This window comes from Acinonyx jubatus, chromosome E4, assembly GCF_027475565.1.
Source record: "Acinonyx jubatus isolate Ajub_Pintada_27869175 chromosome E4, VMU_Ajub_asm_v1.0, whole genome shotgun sequence".
Classification (NCBI taxonomy): domain Eukaryota; kingdom Metazoa; phylum Chordata; class Mammalia; order Carnivora; family Felidae; genus Acinonyx; species Acinonyx jubatus.
Window position 1 is genome coordinate 35,556,938 of NC_069395.1, and position 20,724 is coordinate 35,577,661.

The 20,724-nt window shown below is 44.3% G+C and overlaps 1 protein-coding gene across 1 annotated transcript in view; it reads right to left on the reverse strand.

Annotated features, from left to right (window-relative positions):
* Positions 1 to 20,690, reverse strand: part of IRF6 (interferon regulatory factor 6) — a 39,748-nt gene extending 19,058 nt beyond the window's left edge. Inside the window, exons 1-2 of the mRNA XM_053209616.1 lie at positions 20,602 to 20,690; positions 19,700 to 19,878 (exon numbers count right to left, since the gene is read on the reverse strand). The gene's annotated coding sequence lies outside the window, so the exon portion shown is untranslated. The remainder of the gene's footprint in view (positions 1 to 19,699; positions 19,879 to 20,601) is intronic.
* Positions 20,691 to 20,724: the final 34 nt, after the last annotated feature.

Sequence of the window (20,724 nt, forward strand, 5' to 3'; positions counted from 1 at the left end):
ACTTCATCAGTTACTACAGACTTGACAAAGGTTCTTAAGATCTCTGAGCCTCAGTTTCTTATCAGTACAATGCAGTAAACAAGAGTACCCACCTCAAATGAGTGCTGTGGGGGTTCAATAAATTGCTTCATATAAAGTATTTGGAACAGTATTTTGGTACTTATTGAGTGATGTATAAATATTTGAAATTTTGGTATAAAGATAAAAAGCATATAGACAGTGCCTCACAGAATAAGGTGACACCTTCTGTTATTACTTGAAACTCAAGGCCTGTATGTCCCCTATCAGATGTTTGAGGAGAGTTCACTCTCCTGTCCCACTACAATGAACCCCAGTCCTTACAGAGTACATGCTTACAGTGAGCTGTGTACCAGTACATGAGACCCTGAAGCATGGAGCTGTTACAGGTAAGAAGGGACATGCTTATGGGTACTTAGGTTTTGAAGTTTAAAGCAACAAGAGAGAGACCATAAAGGAGTGATATCATGGTTGGTTTATGTCCCCTCACCCCTTAAATTTGGATGCTGAAGTCCTACAGCCTCCAGTACCTCAGAATGGGACCTTACTTGGACATAGAGTCGTTACAAAGGTGATCAAGTTAAAATGAGGTCATTAGGGTGGGCTCTAATCATATTTGACCTGTGTCCTTATAGAAAAGGGAAATTTGGACACAGAGGGAGAAGATGATGTGAAGAGACACAGGGAGAAGACAGCCATCTCCAAGCCAAGGAGAAAGGCCTGGAACAGACCCTTCCCTCAGAGCCCTGGGAAGCATCCAACCTTATGGATGCCTTGATTTTGGGCTTCCAGCCTACAGAACTGTGAGACAAGACATTTCTGTTAATTAAGCTACCCAGTCTGTGGTACTTAGTTCCAGTGGCCCTATCAGACTAATACCGGTGTGTTGGAGAGCTCCGGATTGGTAATCATGGGAACTTGATTCCCAATGCTTGGGGACATATCCAGCGAAGGCTGGGAGGGTAGCAAGTCCCCAAGCCTGACTCAGCCAGCCTCTGGCTCAGCCGCTGCTGGTGGCCACTCTTCCCTTCATGAGGGGAAGGACTATCTCATCAGCACAGCCTGCTCTTTACTGCTGATGAGCTCACTGGACAAGCAGCATCTCCCATGTGGCCCAGGGCTTGGCTCTTGAGACCAAGCAAACAGTCCACTGCAGGTGTGTGTGAGGGATGAGGGGAAAGACCACCAGGAGAGCATCATTTGAGGGGAGCCAAAAGCCCAACACCATGCAAGTATGAGCCCACACACAGGCATTCACTTATGCACTAGCAGAAATCCCTATAACTAAAGTGATTTCTTAAAGATTTTCTTTAGAAGACACATACTTTAGAATCAGAAAATTCAAGCTGGGAGGGACCATCAAATCCTCTGGTCTAGGGCTATTACTGGCTTAGAGATGTTTGTTTGTTTGTTTGACCCACACGGTATCTTAAACACCAGGAGATTTCACATAAACATCTAGGTTTTCAGCATCTCTTGAAGACAGGCTCTAGACAGCCTGGCTCAGCAGTTCCATCCGACAACAGCTGCTCATTTAGATGGAATCCACATGTTAAAATCAGGACAACCCCACCCTACCGGATTCACTCATTTACGTTAATTGTCTGACCCTGTAGGCATACGAGTTTACAACTTCTAGTCCAAATTCCCCCTTTTTATAGATGAGAAAACTGAGGTCCAAGGAGGTCAAGTGATTTGCTCTAGATCATGTAGCAAATCACACACAAAGTCAAGACTAGAACCCAAGCCCAGGGTCCCTTCCACTTGGACCCTGCTCAGCATCCCAACCAGAATCTATACTGACTGATGCTGCACTGGTTGTTAATTTATTATTTTTTAATTATGCATGTATCTATGCACTGTTGATACTATGGCAAACAAAGTCCCAACTCTTGTGTCCCTCTACTGAGGAATCAATGAAAGGGGATAAAGCAGGAGGAATTAAGGTAGAGATCAAGAGGAACTTCTGGGTCCTTTGAATGATGACACCTGGCAATAGGCCACCCTGAAGTCTTCTTTGCTTGAGATACACCTCACTTGCTTGGTCTGGGGAATAAGAAAACCCAAAGGCTCTGGAGGAATCAGTTCTATGTTCTCAAAAGATCACTCCTAAGATTCAGACATCCCCAGTGTGGCTTGGGCCTGTGATGTTTCCATTGCTTTGCCCTCCATCCCTGCTCAAGTAAGGCATTGCTGACTCATTTGTGAGTCTGAGTTTCAGGCTGTGAGATGTATGTTTCAACACAGAGGCATTGATTTATAGCTATAGGGAATCTGGGAATTCCTCTCTCCTGCTCCCAGGCAGCTCTTACTTGGTGAGGACTCTTTCACCACCCAGAGGCTTTAACCTCAACAATACCAAACATATGACAATAAAGCCATGTGACCCAAATCCCACTCTTCTCCGCTGAGCAGGGTGCGTAGCAACTGGGACTGCTCCCAGTGGTTCAGGACAGTGGAGAATTTAGTGTCCCTGGAGTCAGTAACAGCAATAGGCTGGGTTACTCGTCAGCGGGTCTGTTGAAGAGGGGGTGAGGACATCAAACTGAACAATACAATTCTGGTCTCTCTCAGAGGAATTCAGACCCCATCCAGCCTTCTGGAAGGCATTTTGTAGCCCAAGTCCTACCCTGATTTATCTCTGGCTCCATCCAAGTGTTTCAAGGTACTGGGGCTACAGATGAACCTAACACATTGCCTAAACTGTAGCCTGAATTGTTGCCCCTTCCTCTGTCTCCTTACCCTGTATAGAGGGTCCCAGAATGTGATCCAAATTCGAGGCTTATTGAGATTTTTGTAGTGGAAGCTGCAGCAAAAATAATTTATAAATGAATCTCACTTTCTAGCCCAGGCAATCAAACAGATTTCAGTTTGAGATTTTAGGTGAATTCCCCACTAAAGTGTTCAGAATTATTAGTTTCTGACTCTCTTTTCATCCTTGAACTAAACCAAGTGCTGGTAAGTGTCCTCAAAGGAATAGTTTTCTTTATTCCAAATTTGGATCTATGTGGGAAGAGGAGGAAAAACAAGGTCCAGTAAATCACTTGGAAGTAAGCTCTCTCCCTGAGGTCCTCCCATCATTCTTCCTCCCCTCCAGTGTCAGTCAGAGACTCCACTTCCACCCCTCCCCAGGCCCCCCCACCCCGGCAAAAGAAGGTTCCACTGGCCCTGCAGACATAAGAGCCAAATAAGAAACTGCCATGAATGTGAAGATTCACAGTCCTGATCTTATTTTATTTTATTTTAAGCTTATTTATTTATTTTTGAGAGAGAGAGAGAGACAGAGAACACATAAGAGGAGGCAAGGGGCAGAGAGAGAGAGGGAGACATAGAATCTGAAGCAGGCTTCAGGCTCTGAGCTGTCAGAGCAGAGCCCCACAGGGGGCTCAAATTCACAAACCCACAAACTGGGAGATCATGATCTAAGCTGAAGTTGGATGCTTAACAGACTGAACCACCCAGGTGCCCCATCTCAGTCCTGATTTTAAATACGCTGCCCTGTCAGGACAGAGCAGTGTCCCAATTTTGACTTCACATGGGCAGTACTGAACAACATATCCCATGATGTTATGCTGTTGTAAAATGAGACTGTGGGCATGAAAGCTTTCTGAACTTGGTCAAGTGTGGATGGGAGGGATCATCACTGTGGTTATCTACTCTGTTTTCTCATGTAAATCAATCTCTGGCCTCAGCAGCAAGGGGACAGAGGGCAGCAAGGGGACTTGAGGGCAGCAAGGCACAGACCAGACAGGAGCTCTCATGAGCCAGGAGTTCCTACCAGTGTCAGGCTCAAGGCTAAGCTACCTGAGCACTGGACATGTGTTGACTTCAGCAAAATGAGTTATCTGGGGATACAGAATCCTATGGGGGGCGGGGAGGGCAATGTGGTAAGAAATTGGACTTCTGTTCAATAAGACTGATTGACCAAATGTGTTTTATCTGTTTTCCCTCCCCACCCCACCCCCCACCATTCTGGTACAACCACAAGGTTAAGAAGAGGACAAAAAGCATTGGGGAGGGGTAGGATAAGAAGGTATGAGAGATTTCAACAAAAATATTAGGAGATGAAATATTCTCTCAACAAAAATAAGGAGTGGGGAGGGCCAATGTTTTGGTTATAAAGCTTTCAGTATTATTTGATTTTTAAGGCAGATAAACATAATATTTAAGAATGATATTATCATCACATATTTTTAAAGACAAAAGAAAAAGCACGTGGGAGTCAGGGGACCGGACTATCAGACCTTTCTGTGGCATTCAGACCATTCTTTTGGCTTGTGGCTGTTGCTGTCTGAGCCTGAACCCCTTTGTGGGAAGGACCTAAGCAAATTCCACAAGCACCTTCTCGTCCAAACAATTCCTAGTTCTGTGGTCAAATTCTATAAACAGCACTGATGTCCTCAGAAAAACAACCGATGTTTGGGATGAATCAAAACTTGTCTCAAATTTCCCTTCTCTCAACTTCTAGTTGTATGAACGAGCTGGACCTCAGTTTATTCATCTCTTACATGAGGATACTACTTCACAGGATTGACAAGAAGATCAAATTAAATAAATAAAACAAGAATAAGTCTATGCAAATGTTATTTTTCTCCACCATCTTTAGGCGAGGATCTGGTGCAGTTCTGGGCACCAGACATTCACTTAATAGAAACCTGGAAAATTCAGAAGCGAGTTACTATATGTTTATTCTTGGGGCAGGGAGGATATGAAGCCCTTCATTTCTGTTGATTGGATTCGGGGCAAGGTCCAATGTGGATCTCAGAGCCTAGTGAGGCTCCTTTGAGGAGAAGGGCAGACCAGGGAGGGTATAAATGAGAGGTTCTTTAACCAAGCAACAGCCCCACCTCACACCCCTCCACCCTCTCCAACCCCCCCCCCCCCCAGTGTGGGAACTTTCTCTTAACACAGTCCACATACCCAGCCTCAACCTAGATCAGCCTCCTATCCAATAACTTGTGGTTTTGTAGAAAAGGTATGGATGATGTCCACAGGGATTTCCATGCTCTTGAGGGGCTCTGGACTGGCACACTAATTTCCACACTAATTTATCCACGTCACCTAAGGCTTTGGTTGTATAGCATTCAAAAAGCTCATTCGACCTGGTCACTGCCTGTAGAAACCTGCCGCCTGAACCCCACCTCAATTCCCACAGCCTGAACCCCAATTTGTCTGAGTTAAGCTGAGGCCTAAAAGGTGACTGCATGCCATGGGGGGTTAGCAGGAAGGGAGGAAGGGAAGATGTACATACCGAAGTAAGAGTTAAGTGTTGATCTCATGTAACTCCTGGCCAGGAGAACCCCAGAGTCAAGAGCAAAGAAGGTTCAGGTCTTTCCTCACACAGACCCAGACCAGAGGCCTGAGGCCATCCCACATGAAAAACACAAGCATCATTCCCTCATTCATCATTCAGTAAATATTTACTGAACACCTACTATATGCCAGACAAATTCCCTGCCCTCATGAAACTTACCACCTCCTATTGTCATCTTCTATTGGTACTGAAGCCCTCTGTTTAAACTTTCACTTATGAGTCCTTCTGCTATTGTAACTACCTCCTATCCTCCAGCTTCCAGCCCCATTCTAGTCTATCCTGCAGCCCTTTGTGAGCTCTGACCCCATTCACTTTCCTGCTCAAAAACATTCTGTGACTTCCCAAGGTTTATTGAATCAAAGCACTATTCACTCATCCAACACATGTTTATTGTGTATCTACTATGTGCCGGGCTCTGTTCTAGGTTCTGGGGGATACAGCAGTGAGCAGGACACATAAGAACTTCTGCTCTCATAGTACTTAGATTCCAGTGGGGAGAGACAGAAAATAACCAAGATAAATAAGTGAAGCAAGTAAAGCACATTGGTTGGTAATAAGTTCCAAGGAGAACAATAAGGCAACCGAGGTTAGGGAGGGGAGGGGGCAGGGAAGAAGTAAAATTTTAGATAGACTAACTAGGGAGAAGATGACATTTGAGTAGAGATCTAAGAAAGTGTTGGATGGAGCTGTGTAGATAGCAGAGGGAAGATGGTTCCTGAAAGAGGGGCGATCAAATGAAAAGATCCTGAGGTAAGCACGTACTTGCTCATTAAAGGAGGGTCAGGGAGGTCAGAATGAGGTTCAGTGGCTGGAACAGAGCAAGGAGTGAGGGGAAAGTGTTGGGATACAAGGTGTGAGAGGTAATGACTTTAGCTTTTACTCTAAGGCAGATAGGGAGCCACTAGGGGCTTTAGAGTAAGCGCAACAAGGTGTGACTTGTTTTGCAGCATCGCTCTGGCTGCTGTGTTTAAGATAGGAAGAATGGAGAAAAAGGCCAAGCAGGGAGTCTAATTGGAAGGCCCCTCTCTCACCCTAGCCTGCTTTTCCAACCACATCTCTTAACCATTTCACAACTCTACAGCCCTCATAGACTCTTCCCAGAGCACACATTACAGCTGCTGGCCTACCATTCTCGATGAAATTACCACCACTTGGAATATCAATACGACAACAGGAACAATTGCTGTTACTTACTAAGCATCAATAACCCCAGTCAAATGTGGTTTTTGAAATATTATCAGATGTCACTCACAGACATTATTTCATTCCATGTTTATATTTTGTTCCTATTTATTGGGAAAGCTGAGGCTTTTTACAACTTGTCACCAACTGGGAAGGTCCCTGGGCCCAACTGTAAGATGTAAAACAAGTGCTGTCCCTCAGGTCTCAAATGGGCCATTTCTATCTTTGAGGGTCTCCACGCCATGTGACTCTCTGGGTACTTCCTCACAGAAAGTTTGAACAAATGGGGAGAGTTATGTTTAAAATGACCCTGACAGGTCAGTATCAATTTTCTGGATTGAAAAATAGAAGCAAAAAACATTTGGGCAGAGAAAATAACATTGCAAATGGTCAGAGGTACCATGTGGGAAGGTCAGGAGGTTTCAATTTGCCGGAGCTTTAGTATTTGTAGGGACGAATCAGGCAGGAGACAGACCTAAGAGGCCTTGAATGTCATATCCAAGAGCCAGGCTTTCACCTCTTTATAGTCAGGGAGGATGGAAAGGTTTTAACTAAACAAACAAATAAAAATATTCTTTAAGTTTGAGCAAGATAAGAGTGCCTGGAAATGTGCAGAATGTGGCTACCTGGAGAAAATGCTTTCCTTTTAAGGGAAGCAGACACTAAGCTCTGGCTGATAGTTGCCATGCAGAAAGAGAGGCCCAGCCTTGCCACTGGAAAATCTAGACTTTATGTAAAACTTTGTATACGTTTGCAACACGTTTAAAGAAACAAATTTAGGGGCGCCTGGGTGGCGCAGTCGGTTAAGCGTCCGACTTCAGCCAGGTCACGATCTCGCGGTCCGGGAGTTTGAGCCCCGCGTCGGGCTCTGGGCTGATGGCTCAGAGCCTGGAGCCTGTTTCCGATTCTGTGTCTCCCTCTCTCTCTGCCCCTCCCCCGTTCATGCTCTGTCTCTCTCTGTCCCCCCAAAAATAAATAAACGTTGAAAAAAAATTAAAAAAAAAAAAGAAACAAATTTAATTACATGAGCCATATAAAACACTCCATGGGAGCTGCTATTTGGGGGGGTTCTGCCCTGGAGTATAAATGAGTTCCAGGAAGATAGGGACTTTGTCTTGTTTCCACTGTGTTCTCAGCGGAGAACTTGGCACAGGGCCTGGCACACAGTAAGTGTTCAATACATATTTATTCCGTGCATACGTAGGGGTTAGGTATTAGTATTCCCCCTTACACTTTAGGAAACTGAGGCTCATCGAGGATAATAGATCACACGGGAAGTGGCCATACTCTGGCTCAGGAGCAAATCTCTGAACTTCAAATGAGATAAATGACTCATAGGAGAGATCAATTAAGAGTAGAAACAGTTCTTCGTCTGTCCCTTACACCACCCCCTATCCCAGGGCTGTTCCCACTTGTTACCAAAGTCTCATGTATGGCGCTACCTGGTTTTAACTCCCCTGGGATACTTCCGATCCCACTCTGTTGGGACTGTTTTTTCCCCTATTTTGTTCAGACCTAGGAATTAGAGACGAGGCAGCCCACACACCACCTGTCCCTCCCCAGCACAGTGACATCTGCATAACGTTGGGCTGCTAACAGTAGCAGCTTCTCTCCTTGGCCTTTCAAATCCAAGGAAGGACCCACCAGGCCTTCCCTGGCCAGGTGCCTGGCTGACAAATCCCTTAGCATAGCCAAGTAGCTTCAACGCTCTTGCTGTTCTAGTTCACTAGTTATAAAACATTATCTGCAGAGCCGGGCATCGCTGCTGCATAAATAGAAATGGAAGGAGGTAACAAAATAGTAGAGCCAGTGAGTGGGGATTTGGGGAAATAAAACACTAATCTTTGAAGCTTCTAAAATAAGAGGCAGGATTTCTAAGAAGATCTACTCAGTTGACATGAAATCAATCCTTGCTTCTGCCCTTTCATCTAATCAGACAGGTTAGTCAGTCAATCAACAAACATTTATTGTGCAGGGCTCAACATACTTCTGGAAGTGCAGGTCATGATTTGAATGATGCCCATGAACTGAGTGTGTCATACTCTGTTCATATATTCATGTACTTTTAATTCATTAAGAAAGGATGAGGAGGGAAAGAAACACTAGCATGTTTTACCCAGAGGGGTAAATGTTTAATCCAGAGGGGAAAGTTGTTCTTCCCCAATACGATTCTAAGAGTGATTTACCAATATTAGTTTTTCTGGAATCTTCCCAGCATCTTGTACTTTGAAGGAACAGCTGCAGCTCAGTGCCCTGCCTTCTATACAGCACTGCCAGCCAATCGGCCAGGTTCATCTTGCCCACCACCATTTTCCTTAAATGGCTTTAGTTTCAAGTACATCGGGGGCATTTTTAAAAATTTGTTAAGAGAGTCTTACCCGAGGTCACTCAGCTGGTAAACGGTGAGTGGGAAGCTGACCCGCCCTATCTGACTGACTTCGTGCCCTTTCCATTAGGTCATGAGGGGGAACCGAAGCTTTGGAATGTTAATCGTGCCCACGGGCCCGAAGTAATATCCCAGGATGTAAATGTGTGTGACCATCTCTCTGTCCTGGGGGCGTGAAGAAGGCAACATGCTCTGCCCTTGACCCTAACTGACTGAGCCCGGGGGCCAGCTCTGGAGCTTTAGGGGCCTGGGAACCAGTGTGCCTGTGTCTGGAGGCCCTGAGAGTTTCACTCTGTTTCAGAGCAGGCACTGCCACCTCCCAGTTACTATTCTGTGCTGTGGCAAGTGCCAGCTTGTCTCCCCTTCCCGCCCAGCCCAGGAACCCTCCGGCATTTCTAGTTCAGGCCCAGACCCGTCCTGGCAGCCTGGATTCCACTGCCGAGGCTGGAAGCTCATCTCAGCCCAGTGACCATCTTGCTCTGGTTTTTGTCACGGGAGAATTGTGATTCCAGCAGTTTTGGGAGTTGGGGGTGGGCGGCCACAGATGTCTCGCTCAAACTACAGAGTGGTGGGGTGGAGGTCAGGGTGCAGAGAAGGAAAGACGGGAGAGAAGCGGGGAGGGGACGCTTTAGACATTCCACTCCTGAGGCTGTTTCATCCCAAATCCAAGGTAAATAAAGGAGTTGGGGAGGCTGGACTGGACCCAGCAGCCCAGCCCTGAGTTCTAGCCTGGACAGAGCTGAAAGGAGGACTTTCTGGCATTCCCACACGGGGGTGGGAAAGAGGCTGGGTCTGGGCAGGTCTGAGGAGCCCTTGTTCCCTATGGCCCTGGGGGAACACGCCCGGATTTGCTGACCTCTCTGGTAGGAGTCTATCAGGTAGGAAGCCCAGCCTCTGATGGCACTTGCTGTGTGTGGGCGTGTATAAGCAAATTGTGTAGTGCATTTGTGCTTTTAGTGTTTATCTGAAATTCAGATTTAACGGGGAGTCCCAGTATAGGGGAGTGAGGTGACACTTCAGTCCCTCTACCCCTCCAATTTCAGTGAGATGAGGGCCAGTTTCTGGCATGTATCCCTGCTTTAACCTGATCCCCACCTTACAGCAAGAGAATTCCTTGGGCATTGGCATTCCAAGACAGCACCCATGCCCCAGCCCCCACATAGCTAGGGCCCCTCTGCCTTCAGTTCTGAAACTCCAAAGACTTTCATGTCAAGTATTAATGCTCCATCCTGGAGCCCCTTTGAAGATGAAAAGCCCTCCTGAGAAGTGAAGGGCTCTGTTGTTGTAATTAACATAATTACAAGCAATTTTTCCCATAGCCCTGTGGAAAACTGGGGGACCTCACTGCTTGTAAGAAATACCTACCTCGCTCTCCCAGGAGAAGGCCAACCTCTTCTAATCCAGCACTAGGGTAGATGTCCCTGCCAGCCCCGGTCCCCAGTACCACCCACCTTGACTTAGACTTGGTTTTTGTTTCTGGTTTTGTTTTGCTTTTACCTTTTCAGATGATTCATCACCACGACAAGGGATCCACCTTTCTGGGCACAGTAGCCACCCTCTCCTGGGACACGTCTGTGCCTACCTTCCTGGGTTGAAAACACTCGGTGAATGATAAAGCTGAAAGCTACTATTTCTACCCGAGTCCTGGACCAGACAGAAGGGATGTCAGCTGCCTCTCTCAACCCAAATGCCCTGACGACTGGGAGCAAACTCTTCCCTGATTCGAAGAATCAGTTGCCACTGTGCAGAGTGACTATGTGGGAGGACACGTAAGCATTTCCCTGCAGAGGTAGCTGGTCACACAATGGTAGCCAGGGCAGCTAAAGGCCAGGCCCAGAGGCCCTGAACAGAGTCTGTGGTCTTAACTGTTTCTAGGATTGCATCCTCCTGCTGTCCCCAGGGAGGCGATCATCTCTTCCACAGAAGGAGCCACAGCATTTCCTTCTCTAAAGGTTTAGCATAGAGGAGGTGCTCAGCATTACTAATTGTGCCAAATGAATCTGTCTGTGCTAGGCCAAAGAAACATCTCTGTCTCTCTCTGGATTCCCAGGGCTCTAAACAGCTTTTGGGTTTCCTGGCATACCAACGTATGACTCGTCTCTGACCTGTTATGTGAGTGTCAAAACTTACAGAAACGTCCGATATGGTTACTGTTGGCAGTGCAAACTGCCCAACTGCCCAAACTGTCTGTAAGTTCAAGAATTTTAGACTGTAGACTGATGATGGCAAATTAGTGAGATGTTATAAAATTTCCCCATCACCCAAAATCTGTCTTCAATACCTTTGTATCGGCCTTACCCTAGGCTCCTTAGGAAATCAGAACAAAGAAGAATCCTGGACTCCAGAAGAATATGCCCTCAGGGCCTGGTCATTATAACCAGCTCCTTTCCCCACAGTACACGTGTACACATGCATGCACGCACACACACACACACACACACACGCAAATACTCATCTGGGACGGCAGAGCCAACTCCTCCTCACCCTTCCTGTTTCATTCCATTTAATAGGAACTTGTACTTAGAGAGTAAATAATGCTCAACAACAACAACAGCTCATTATTATTGATCTAGTCTCTTTGAGATTCAGAGTCAGCAGAACATGTCAGATGAACTTAGGGTATCTTGACAGGGGCTCAATGACAGACAGTTGCGATTAGGCTGCTGAAATGGTGTTCACCATGACAGGGGAGAATCGGGACTGGTGTCCAAGGGCCTAGAGCCCATCAGAGGGGAGATCTGACTCTGTGAACAACATGAGGCTGATGCTGGAGCCTCCTTCCAACCCATCCAGCTTGACACTGCGGGAGTCCCTGGGGAAGTGGCTATCTGCTGAAGGGCTACACCATTGGGAGCTAGCTAACTCTGGCATGGCATGCCTAAGGTTGACTGTAACAAATTGGGGCAGCCAAGGTCAGGGAAGGGGAAGGCAGGAAGAATGTCTGCTCTTGCCCCCTGGAACACAGCTAGGCTTCAGCAGTGACCGCTTAACATCAGTGTAACCAGGACTGACCCTTTGGGCTGTGTTTGCACTGTTGAGAGATTTGGCCAAATCAGGGGGAAGACTGCACTTCCCGCTAACGTACGTGTGTAGAAGCTTGATGTCTTAGTCTGTTTGAGCTGGTATAACAGAATACCATAAACAGAAATCTTTTTCTCACAGTTCTGAGACTGGGATGTCCAAGATCATGGCACTGGCAGATACAGAGTTTGATGACAGCCGGCTTCCTGGTTCTTCTTGGCCATCTTTTCGCTTTGTCCTCACATGGTGGAAAGGATGAGGGAGCTCTCTGGAGTCCCTTTTATAAGGGCACAAATTCCATCATGAGAGCTCCACGTTTATGAACTAATCATTTCCCAGAGGCCCTACCTCCAAATACTATTACCTTGGGGGTTAGGATTTCAACATATGAATTTTGGGGGGATACAAACATTCAGTCCGTTGTCCTCAGCATCACTGGGATTCCTATATTAAAAGAAATTCCTTCTTTTAGGTAAAGGCTGAAGCACAGGAACAACTTTGAAGAATGACTGCTCTTCAAGTAATATACTTAAGAAACAAATCTATCTTTCCTAAAAGAAAAGGGTAGAGTATCCTTCATTTTACAATCAAGAATACAGTTCTCTTTCTTTTCTTTTAATGATTTTCCAGGTCTTTTTGTTTTCTGAAGAGCAAACAAGGGTATATTCCTGGGCGGTTGAAAAAAATTCCTCCTTGGATCTCAGCTACCAATGCTCAACCCTTACCCATGCTACCTTCCTTTCCCTTTCCAATGGAATCTGTCTTATCCCAAATACATTCACCATCATCCACGCTACCACCAGAAGGATTGCTGTTACAGTTACGTTAGGATTGGAGGATGCAGTGATCCAAACATTCATCTGGCTCTCAAACTCCAGCCCTGTCTTCAGGCAGAACTGGAGGACCTACAAGTTTGCAGAAGAAGGGTAGAAGAGTCCACTGTGCTCAACACTGAGCTGCAAACAGCTCTGCAATCTGCCCTGGTGGACTTTTCACTGCAAGACTTTACAATAAATTCATGGAAGGACATCTTCAGTTACAAATTTTAGGTCTAAAGCTTTCAGTTTTAACCAGAATGAATGCATAGAGAAGAAAGCAAAGAGTAATAAAAAGCACACAAAGATGCTAGAAATCTTGTTCATGAGAAATGTATGGCTGTTAAATCTGAGAAAGGCTAATGTTTATTGGGGCTTCCCTATTTGAAGAAACCATCTGCCCCCCCAAATGGAAAGTAAATCATCAGCCAAGGAAAAAGATTGAGATCACTGAAGCCTACCACACCAGATGTGATAGGCTCCCCGGTTTAGCCTGTGATGTGAGTGCTACACTGGGGTAACAGTCAAATGTGGGAAAACATAACAGCAGCTGCTGTTGATTTGGACTAATAGGCAATTATGGATTCAATTTCATTCGAGATGGTAATTCTTCATTTGTCAAAAAGTAGGATCACAATCTGTGCCCACAATCTATGCTTCTTCTTTCCAAAAGAAAAAAAAATTCTCATAAATTGTCACATAGATGGACTGGCGGTAGAAGAGTCAAGATTTTCTCGGGCAACTTGACATGTAAAAGACAAATGATAAAAAAATGCATCACCTTTAAGTCAGGCCATCACAGGCTGGATTAATCATTCCCCTTTTCTGCTCTCCCAGTGCATGGCTCATAGTTTCATTAAAGAATTGATCATGTCGTGATGTCATGGAGAATGACTTTGAGGGCTGCCCCTTCCCTCTGGACTGTGAGCTCCCTGAAGCTAGGGCTTTTGTTTGATTCTTTCACATGAATTGCCTTGGCACTCAGTATATTCCCAGAATGCAGTGGTCACAATGATTCCTCAACAAGCAGATACCCTCCTGGTGATATACTGGACCCAGTGACACATATAAAGTGTAAACTCATTTAGTACTTAATATATGACTGAGATTTGAATCCAGTCCATCTAAATCCAGTATCCACAGTCTTAGCCTCTTTTTTTTTCATCCTCTTTGTAAACCTACCTTTCCTGAGAAGGATCAGTCAGTAAATGGAAGAAAGTATCAGCTTTCCTCCTTCTCCAGTGGCTGCTCCTTCTCAGTCACCTTGCTTGTTCTTCCTCAACAGCGACCCCCACCCCCAGCCTCTTAAATTTGCAGGGCCTGAGGGCTCAGTTCTCAGGCCCCTTCTCTGTATTTACACTAGGTGATGTAATTCTGTCTTATTCATATGCTGACCACTCACAGACGTGCTTGGGCCTCCTGGCATCTTGGATCTCTCCCCGGAAGCGCAGATATGCACACATCTCTGTGCATCTCTGACTACCTCTTGGATCTCTCTACTTGGATGTCTAATAAAATTCTCAAGCACATGTGAATCAAATGACCTTTTTTCGTTAGATACATGGGTGCAGGATCTCTGAGGCCAAAAAGGCAGAACAGAAGAAGTTAATAGCTGTGGGGAGCAACACCCTTAGGTTGGCCCAGTGGATGCCCTTGTGTTGTAACAAGGCCCTGCACAGGGACCAGCATGGGTGGGCGTGGATTTCATAAACCTACTTCACTATAGTCTCTACTTAGGATGCTTCTATTGGGGACATTTGAGATGCTAGTTTCAAAAATGTTGAGAAGTATAAGGAAGTATTTGGTAAAAATATGAAAAAGTCTCCAAAGTCTTGGTAGGCAGCATGGATAGCAAAATAACTGCTTAGGGGAGGCATCAAAAAGGAAGATTTAATACCCTTGTCCCCTACACCAAACATTATGATTTCTCTGAAGTCCCAATCTGATCACATAATCCCCTTGCCTGAAATGCTTTAATGGCTTCTCAGCTTATGTGGGGTTGGGCCTAAACCCCCCAGCAAGATGTGCAAGGCCTTTAACGGACTGCCACCTTCCCTGTTGGCCTCACCAACTACTCCTCTCTCAACGATGCACCCCAGCAACATGGGCTTGCAGTTTTCCAAACACATCTTTACACCTTTACTCGTGTTATTCCATCTCCATGGAGTATTCTTTCCCTACTGTTCACCTGGGAAACCCTGACTCAGCATAGCCTCTGTGCAGCTCCCCATGACCCTTTCCCTTCCCTCCACAGAAGAATGAGTTTCTTTATCCTCTGGGTTCCTAGAACCCCTTCTACATCCTTCTAATACAGATTTTATTTTATTTTTTTAAAGCTTTATTTATTTAAGTAGTCTCCACACCCAACATAGGCTCAAACTCATGATCCCAAGATCAAGAGTCACACGCTTTTCCAACTGAGCCAGCCAGGTACTTCCTAATATAGATTTTAGCCCATGATGATTCAATTATTTAATTGCTTTGTCTCTCCAGATAGACTATGAGATCTTCAAGGGAAAAGTCTGAGGTTGGAGCTTTTAAAATCCTTGATGTCTAACTGGAGTGTTATGCTTGATGTCTAACTGGAGTATATTATGCTAAATGAAATAAGTCAGTCAGAGAAAGACAGATACCATATGTTTTCACTCATATGTGGAACTTGGGAAACTTAACAGAAGACCATGGGGGAAGGAGAGGGGGAAAATAGTTACAAACAGAGAGGGAGGGAGGCAAACTATAAGAGACTCTTAAATACAGAGAACAAACTGAGGGTTGATGGGGGGGGCAGGGAGGAGAGGAAAATGGGTGATGGGCATTGAGGAGGGCACTTGTTGGGATGAGCACTGGATGTTGTATGTAAGCGGTGAATCACAGGAATCAACCCCCAAAACCAAGAGCACACTGTATACACAGTATGTCAGTCAACTTGACAATAAACTATATTAAAAATAAAATAAAATAAAATAAAATAAAATAAAATAAAATAAAATAAAATAAAATAAAATCCTTGATGCCCAGCATCATGCCTGGAATACAGCAACTGTTTAGTAAATGTTTGATAAATGAGTGAATGTGTGCATGCAGAGCCCTGCCCCAAAATATGAAAAATAGAGTATAGTTGTACCAATATTCCACTAGAAGAGGATATGTAAAACTTTCTCCCCTCTAGCATAGCATTTTAGGCTCCATCTCAATCAGATTAATATAATCTGATAAAGTATTTCATTTTTAGGCTTGACCTAATATAAACGAATCTCTAATAAACCTGAGGAAACATATTTATTAAAAGTCACTATCTTCCAGGCTCTGGGTTTGGCAATGGGAACTTGTTATGGGTACAGATGAACAGAAAGGGTAGGAACTATATATATCCATATTTTATATTTCTACGTACACTTAAGTGCATTACAAAGCTTTTCTTTTCTCACACATAATTGCATTTTCTAAAATGTGCTCCACCTTGAAAATGTATTGCTCCATACACAATAAATGCTGTGGAATCCGATGACTACACAGGTTTCTAATTTCCTGTTGTCCTATATCCTTCATATCCTGTCTTTAACACACACACACACACACACACACGCACACGCTGTCCATGAAGTCAGCCGAAACAACTCATACAGACTAAGATCTAGAATCTAGATCAATTTGGAATTCAATCCTAATGGTCAATGAATGTGACTGACGGACAAATGCTCAATGGTAGCAGACCCACCCCAGCCCCAAACCCCACCCTGGTCCTAAAACAACATCCTGGCTGCTTCCTGGGCATCGGCATTTCTTGGTTCAGCATTTATCACAGAGTATTGCAATCATAATCTGCATACTTATCCATATCTAAACCAGACTGCAAACTCCTTTAAGAGACCAGCATGGACCGTATTCTTTCTCCTAGCCTCAGCTGCTAGCATAGACCTGGCATGTGGTGTCTAGTCTATGTATTTTTTAATGAATAAACTCATTTTATTATAAGGGTAGTGAGATACTAATTTCTACCAGCATTCTCAGGGAGAGGCTGGAATGCTTTGGGGTGTATATAGATGCATGTGTATACATGTGGTGGAGAAGCTGGTCTTGTGTGTAGGAAACTATCTGATTTAAGCCCTCTAGAGGAGAGGAGATAAATGTGTGGGTGTGCATAAGAACTTTCCCCAGAGCCCTCCCAAATAAGTAGTTGAGATGTCTGAACTTCCGTCATTAGAAAGGCATACCTTTGCATTACATATGGCTCCCTATCAATGTATCTTGAATCCATGTGTCCTTGCTATTACATAAGTTATCACATTAGTTGCAGCATTCAAATATCTTCAGTATCTGATCTATAGCTTCAAATCGTACACCCCCGGCCCACTCACCTCCTAATTTCCACACCCACCCCACTGAGAATCAGAGATAGACCTCTGCTAACTTTTTGTAGTTTGCATTAGAAAGTGGTTTGTTTATTCGTCTCTTAAAATATATAGTTATATATCAAATAATCTCTTTCAAACAATATACACCATAATATACGCAAGCAGTGAAAACACATCAATTTGTATAATTCCATGAGTTCATAATGGTACTAAAAATAAAACAAAAACTTGACTAATTACCATTAGAAAACAGAGAATTAACTCCTTGTGTTGAAAATTTGTAAATGAAGGGAGGGAATCAATCATTTATTCTGCCTTTCCTATAGAAACTGTACCACTGGGTCACCAAAGTTTCGATAAGGGAGAAGTCGTCTTCATAGAGATAGTTCAGCAAGGGAGTGAGGAAGAAATAACAGAACTAGGATATCACCCCTGTGATAGAACTGGAATGCAAGCTCTAATGAATTAATGAATTGAGACATTAAGCACCAATGGCTGGTAGCATCAAATAACAGAAAATCACATTATATGCCTCCTGTAGGAAGCATAAAACACTAACTATAATGAAGTCTGATCAAAATTCTAAGTCCAGCAACCTATCTGCAAGAAATATAGAGAACAGAAGACCTTAAACCAAGACAGTGTAAAGAAAAACAGGATGACATTTATGAAACAATGAAAAATTTGAACACCAACTAGATACACGATGTTATTAAATAATTGTTGTCATTTTTAGGTGAAATGCCATTATGGCTATTTTAATTTTTTATTAAAAAAATTTTTTTAACCTTTATTTATTATTGAGAGACAAAGAGAGACAGAGTGTGAGCAGGGGAGGGGTAGAGAGAGAGGGAGACACAGAATCTGAAGCAGGTTCCAGGCTCTGAGCTGTCAGCACAGAGCCTGACGCGGGGCTCAAACTCACGGACCGCGAGATCATGACCTGAGCCGAAGTCGGATGCTCAACCGACTGAGCCACCCAGGCGCCTCTATTATGGCTATTTTTAAAGAAAAGAATCCTTATCTTGTCAAAATGCATATGACAATATTTACAGATGAAATAATATGATGTCTGGGATTTGTTTCAAAAATAATGTGGGGGTGAGGGAGGTCAGGGACAATGGTTGGGTGCATGTGTGAAATACGATGGCCTTGTGTTGGCGATTGTTGAAGCTGAGTTATGGGGTACGTGTGAGTACATTATACCATTTTGTCTCCTTTTGTATATACTTGAAATTTTCCAAAGAATAAGTTTTTTTCTTCTAAAGGTGTTAACCTTCCTGAATATTCTGATATTCTTGTCCTAAGGGACAGCCACTTCTCTCCCACCTTTTGAGATCATTCTCCTAGGGAGTCTGGGGAATTGCAAACATCCTGGGAAAAGTTACATTAATCCATTAAATATCTCTGCACACTATTTAAAAGATTATTTCCTGGGCTGTCTTTACCTCTGAAAATACTGAATGCCTGCAGATAAACATTAAAGAAAACCTTGGAGGAGGGAAAAGTAAGGGCTGAGTATGGGAAGAAGAAAGGAGAACAAATTTGGGCTTCATTAGGATTTTTCCACATCCTTCACTATTTGGCTCATGCATCTTCTTTGTGTGGGTTTTTACTAGGAGAACTTTCACTGAAGGCATGAAAAAATGTTTAAATTTTGGATTCTCAGGGTTCCTTTTTATGTTGTTAAAGGCTAGTATAAATACTTATAGGAGAAGAAGGAGTCTTTTTTCCTTGTCTAGTGAGCCAGCGATGAGACTGTTTGGGTGGGGCGAGGCACAGTTTTGCCTGAACCCGAGAACAGTCTAGACCTGTCCACAAGACCACAAGGACATGGAAACCAGGAGACAGTAAGGAGTCATCTCAAGTGCTCAAGAGTATAGCTTTTTATAGAAGATCTCTGGAAGAACACCAAGGAACTGGTTGCCGCTGGGGAGAGAAGCTGGAGCACTCCGGACAGGGCGGGAGGGAAAATAAAGTATGACTTTATTGTTACAGTCAGATTATACTGTGGTTAGTGCCTTAAAATATATGATGACATTTTGCAAACAGCCTTTTGTTGACATAAGTATACCTTTTTATCTTCAAATTAGACAGAAGACAGATGTGTTTGTTTATGGTTTCCTTGGCTGGGCCAGCTGCTGACACCACTGGCTGTTTGCACATTTTCTTGATAGGCCTTCCCCTGCCCTCCCTACCCAACGCCAACCTCCTAGAATCTAATTGGGAGCAGTAGATGGTCACTAGAACCAAGAATAGGATTCTAGTAGTTCTAGTACAATTTCCCCATGGGAGACGTGATATCAGCGAAAGCTCAAATGTTCCCACAGAAGCACCCCTAATAGCAGAGCCAAGGGACCCCTCTCTTTGATGGCTCCCATTTTACCTTAAATATTCAGATGAATTCTGCAATCTCTGATTTATCACTTTGTTCTTCTAGAACATGATATTATATTATTACTAGGGGAAAAAGAGTTGCTATATTTATCCCATGAATTCCAGAAGCCCCGCACACCTGTGCCTGTTGCTGAAGTACAGAGTCTAGTTTTGTTTTGTGCTTCCTTCTGTTTATTTATTGAGGTTATTATTTACATACATTAAAACTCACCAGAGGCGCCTGGGTGGCTCAGTCGGCTGAATGTCCCAGTTCGGCTCAGGTCATGATCTCACGGTCTGTGAGTTCGAGCGCTGTGTGGGGCTCTGTGCTGACAGCTGGGATCCTGGAGCTGGCTTCAGATTCTGTGTCTCCCTCGCTCTCTGCCCCTCCCCCACTCATGCTCTGTCTCTCTGTCAAAAATAAATAAACATTTAAAAAAACCTCACCAATTTTAACTGTACAATTTTTGTAATTGTATACAAGACGTAACGACTGCCACCATCAAGATATAGAATGTTCACACCACCTTAAAAAAATTTTTCCATCCCCTTTGTCCAAGTTCAGTTGAGACCCTCCGGTTTTACGGCATTCTCCAACATTGACTCTGGCTGATTTTAGGAAAGTCACTTTACTTCCCCTGATATGTTTCTGCTCTTGTAACATGATAAATGAAGGAATACATTTATTTCTAGGGACTCTTCCAGTACTTTCAGAAAACAAGGGAGTCGAGTGGGCGCTGGTATCCCAGCCTTAGGTCCCCATTCTTGATACAGCATACGCAGGTGGCCGATTCTAGTGGGTAAACGCCTGTGGTGGCGTCAAAGTTAGTTCCCCATCCTCTTTTGCCAGTGTGTAACGTTTTGTTACTATTATTGCTGTTTTTTTAGTGTGCAACGTTTACTAAGCATCCATTTCCTCATCTACAATATCGGGCTTATTAACAGGACCCCTTTGTGTGTGTACTGCTGTGACAATGAAGTCAGATGTGCCGGCACCCTTAAATATTGGTTGGTCTTTTTATTATAGCATAACATAAAGTCAGGGCATTCGACCACCTCCGCTCCTGTACGTTTACGCGGGAGGATTCCCACAACCAAAACGGAAGCACAAAGCACGCCCACCCGTCTACTCACCCCCGCGGTCCCAAGCTGGCCGGCCAACGTTCTAGAACTCAGACCAACAAATAGGCACGCGGGCATGTGCTTCCAAAGGGTCTCGCTAGAGGGCGGAATCGAGACCAGGAAGTTCTAACGCGT